Source organism: Mastomys coucha, unplaced genomic scaffold (assembly GCF_008632895.1).
Source record: "Mastomys coucha isolate ucsf_1 unplaced genomic scaffold, UCSF_Mcou_1 pScaffold5, whole genome shotgun sequence".
Lineage (NCBI taxonomy): Eukaryota > Metazoa > Chordata > Mammalia > Rodentia > Muridae > Mastomys > Mastomys coucha.
In genome coordinates, this window is record NW_022196911.1 from 88,238,878 (window position 1) to 88,243,797 (window position 4,920).

A 4,920-nucleotide genomic window follows, 5' to 3' on the forward strand; every position below is an offset into this window, starting at 1 on the left:
CAGGGAAAATTGATTAAAACAGGGATTGAGAGCCAGGTTTTATCTGCTCTATATTATATAAGTTATTTGAAGTTATTTGAATTAAATTTAAGTATTTCTATAGATTTCATTCTTATATATTGACATTGATATACAGATTTGTCATATTAGGTAAAATATTGGACAATTGTTTGCTTAAATGATGAAAAAAAAAACACTATATGATTTTAGCCAAATGGAATATAAACAAAATGATAGTAACTGTTCCTAGGTCCATTGGATGTTCCTATCAATATTGGCCTGTCTAAATGATGCTTAGGGACATTTATCCTGTCCATTAGCAGTGAAACAACCACATCCAAGCCCCCAGAAACAGGAGACACTGGAAATAGAGCACTGTGAAGACACCTAACCCATGACATTCAGAGAGACCCCAAGTTTTCTTGCTGACAGGGCCACACAGCCAGAGATTACACTGAAGCTCCATGCTTCCCACATCTGTTCTACGCACACACACATGAACCCATCTTTCTCTATGGATAGTTCTCAGTTTACTTTCACTGAGTTAAATTGAATCTAGGGAGAATGCTATGGGTTGCTCAGAAATAAAAGAGACCTCAGTGGCCTATGACTTGCTAATGACATCTGAAGTGAACAAGAATTATAGGACTCAATAAATACATCATTGGTATGTGTTATAGAAGGTTTTTATCCTCTCCCTGAGTTTCTAACCCAACTTTGACCATTTAGTTCCCAGATAAAAGACATACACAATCTTTATACTTACAATAAGCCATCAATAGCACCAAGACCAGGGCAGATAGCTACCCACCATGCTATTAAAATATATTTTTCTATAGATAACCCTGAGTTTTTACTTACTACTTACTATGTTTCATCTGTGCTGCTCTTCACTCCAACTGGCCAGTCCTCAAGGTCACATGTTTATGGCTCACCTAACCCATGGCAGCTGCTCAGTCCTCCTCCTGGACCTTCCTCTTCTCCTCCTACCCCAAACCCCTAAACCTCACCAATGTCTTTTCTGCCCAGCTATTGGCTGTTGGCATCTTTATTTACCATCAGAAATAACTTGGGAACAGGGTCACGGGTCTTGAGTCAGACTCTAGGTCTTGGGGGCTGCAGTTAGCATTACAATAGACAGCAAGACCAAACTTCAACAGGTAAAGAAAATAAATGGGATCAGTCCAGTTGAAACTTGAAAAGAAGGCACAGGTAGGGAAAAATGACAAATGCAACCTAAAACAATTTTCAAAATAAACATATTTGTTTTCTAAGGAACTATACAACTGGTTTCAATTCAGAAGTTAGAAAGTAAAAATTTTGAAACATAAAAATAAAAAGACATAATCATCAAAAACATACCCAATATAAAATTAGAGAGAAAAACTGAACCCAGTCAGAAAATTGTAATATCTACCTCCACATAAAGCTGTGTTGTAATATTAATAGATGACAAATTACTTTTATGGAAAGGCAAAATTTTAAGAACATTCATGTTATTAACATTGTTAAGCAACCCTTCCCGCAAACTCAGAGCCTGTGTGTACCTGACAAAACTTCTAAATATATTAAAGTTTCAATCTTTGAATTAAAAATGGACTTGGGCCTTCTTTAAAAGGGCTACCACAGAGTCCCTTGTTTGAATTCAGTATCTAATCAGAATTGCTGAACCAAGGGTCTACAACTCCACAATTTTAAGGTGCCTACTTGATCGTTCTGAAGCCTACGGATGTTTAGGAGTTTGATGTGCCCCAGTGAGCTCTCCTTTACAAGCTTTCTGCAGAGAGTCAGGAGAGAAAGAGAAGCAGAGTGGCAGGAGAGGCTATCAGACCATTCTTGGCACTGTTTCATGGGCTCACCAGTTCTCCTAGCAGAGGTGCTTCATAGCAGAGCTATAGACTTTGAAATAGGAAACATTTACAACATACATTTATTGCAAGAATGAAATCTGCTCTTGCTGTTAAGATTGTGTTGATTTCACTCCAATATAAAACAATAAAAACAAAATTCTTAGTAAGATATCAACTTTTAAATTTCACTTTAGAGAACTTCCCCTTTAACAGAGCATCCAAATTTTCTATTCAGCTCAGTGTGAAGCAACTTTTACAGAGGACAGATGTATTCATCTTGGTACTTGAGATTCAAAATAATTTCCTCTTCTTTGTTGACTTTACTTTTGTTCTTTCTGTGCCATGTATCTTTCAAAGTGAGCTAATATATTTCTTTTTTTATTAAATATTTTCTTTATTTACATGTTTTATGCTATATCCTTTCCCAGTTTCCCCTCCGAATAAAATAAAATAAAAACAAAAACAAAACAAAAAACTCTGTTCCTTCCCCCTCCCCCTGCTCACACCAACCCAACCTCTCCCACTTCCTGGCCCTGGCATTACCCTACTCTGGGGCATAGAACCTTCACAGAGCCAAGGGCCTTTCCTCCCACTGATGACTTACTATGCCATCCTTTGCTATACATATGCTGCTGAAGCCATGAGTCCCACCATGTGTACTCTTTGGTCGGTGGTTTAGTCTTTGGGAGCTCTGAGGGTACTAGTTAGTTCATATTGTTGGTCATTCTAAGGGGCTGCAAACCGTTCAGCTCCGTGGGTCCTTTCTCTAGCTCCTTCATTGGGGACCCTTTACTCAGTCCAATGGATGGCTGTGAGCCCCTATTTCTGTATTAGTTGGGTACTGTCAGAGCCTCTCAGGAGACAGCAATATCAGGCTCCTGTCATCCAGCACTTGCTGTCATCCACAATAGTGTCTGGATTTGATGATTGGATATGGGAAGGATTCCCAGGTGGAGTAATCTCTTGATTGTCCTTCCTTCAGTCTCTGCTCCATATTTGTCTCTGTAATTCCTTCCATGGGTATTTTGTTCCCCTTTTAAGAAGGAACAAAGTAACAGCACTTTGATCTTCCTTCTTGAGTTTCTTATGGTTTGTGGATTGTACTTTCTGTATTCCGATCTTCTGGGCTAATATCCACTTATCAGCGAGTGCATAACATGTGTGTTCCTTTGTGATTGAGTTACCTCACTCAGGATGATATTCTCCAGATCCATCCATTTCCCTAAGAATTTCATAAATTCATTCTTTTTAATAGCTGAGTAGTAATCCATTGTGTAAATGTACCACAATTTCTGTATCCATTCCTCTGTTGAGGGACATCTGGGAAGTTTCCAGTTTCTGGCTATTATAAGTAAGGCTGCTATAAACATAGTGGAGCATGTGTCCTCACTACATGTTGGAGCATCTTCTGGGTATATGCTCAGGAGTGTATAGCTGAGTCCTCTGGTAGTACTATGTCCAATTTCCTGAGGAATCGCCAAACTGATTTCCAGAGTAGTTGTGCCAACTTGCAAATCCCCCCAGCAATGAAGTAGTGTTCCTCTTCCTCCTCAACTTCTCCAGCATCTGTTGTCACCTGAGTTTTATATCCTAGCCATTCTGACTGGTTTGAGGTGGAATCTCAGTGTTGTTTTGATTTACATTTCCCTGATAACTAAGGATGTTGAACATTTCTTTAAGTGCTTCTCAGCCATTAGGTATTAGTCAGTTGAGAATTCTTTGTTTAGCTCTGTAACCCATTTTTAATAGGGTTATTTGGTTCTCTGGAGTCGAGCTTCTTGAGTTCTTTGTATATATTGGATATTAATTCTCTATCATATATAGGATTGGTAAAGATCTTTTCCCATTTTTTTGGTTGCTGTTTTGTCCTATTGACAGTGTCTTTTGCCTTACAGAAGCTTTGTAATTTTATGAGGTCCCATTTGTCAATTCTTGATCTCAGAGCATAAGCTATTGGTGTTGTGTTCAGGAAATTTTCCCCTGTGTCCATGTGCTCAAGGCTCTTCCCCACTTTTAGTTTCAGTGTATCTGGTTTTATGTGGAGGTCCTTGATCCTCTTGGACTTGAGCTTTGTACAAGGCAGGACCAGCCAGGAGCTAACATACTTCTACATCAAATGAGTACTTTTCTGTTTTATTAAATCAATCTATCTTCTATCTATCTATCTATCTATCTATCTATCTGTCTGTCTGTCTGTCTGTCTGTCTGTCTGTCTGTCTATCTATCTATCTATCTATCTATCTATCTATCTATCTATCTACCTATCATCAATTTATTTTCTCTGTGTGTGCCCAGGGACATGTTAGTGTCTATGTTCCAACACCTTTATCTCTGACACAGACACACCCAGACACACAGACACAGACACACACAGACACACAGACACACATACACACACACACACACACACACACACACACACACACACAGGCACTGTTCACTGTTCCTTGGTTTTGTTTTGTTTTGTTTACTTAGGTTCACTCTCAGCGATATTGATATCCAATTCCTAACTCCTCTTATAGGTCAGTGTTGTTGATTCAACAGTTAAATTCCCTCAGTCTTCTTCACTGAATCTCTATCACTAGAAGTTTTCAGTTGAATATAGCAACATATTATCACTGATCTGCTTGTCTCCCATTACTCCAACAATATCTTTGCAAGTCTTACTTGGTATTTTGGAAGCATGTCTTGATTCATTCCATTCAATTCCTGCAGAAGTATTTATTTCTCTCTGTATTGCTGGAGAGTTTATTTGCAATCCTAGTGAGTGAGTGAAAATAGTTAACAAAGTATTAAGAGACTCCTATGTTATATTTATGTTATGTTATAACATAAGAGAGTCTTTATGTTATATTTGTTAACATAACTTTAAAGATATACAGGGTTCTATAATAAAGTCAAGTGATAACTTGTTCATAAAATAGTACCTGGTAACTCCCTCCCCAAGTCAGAATCTTAATGATGACGATGAACACAGAACCATTGCTCATGGGTAGAAAGATAACAGTGGAAAATTTTTTCATTGTATGACTCATCCACCCACCAGATATACAAAATTCTTCCTTACCCA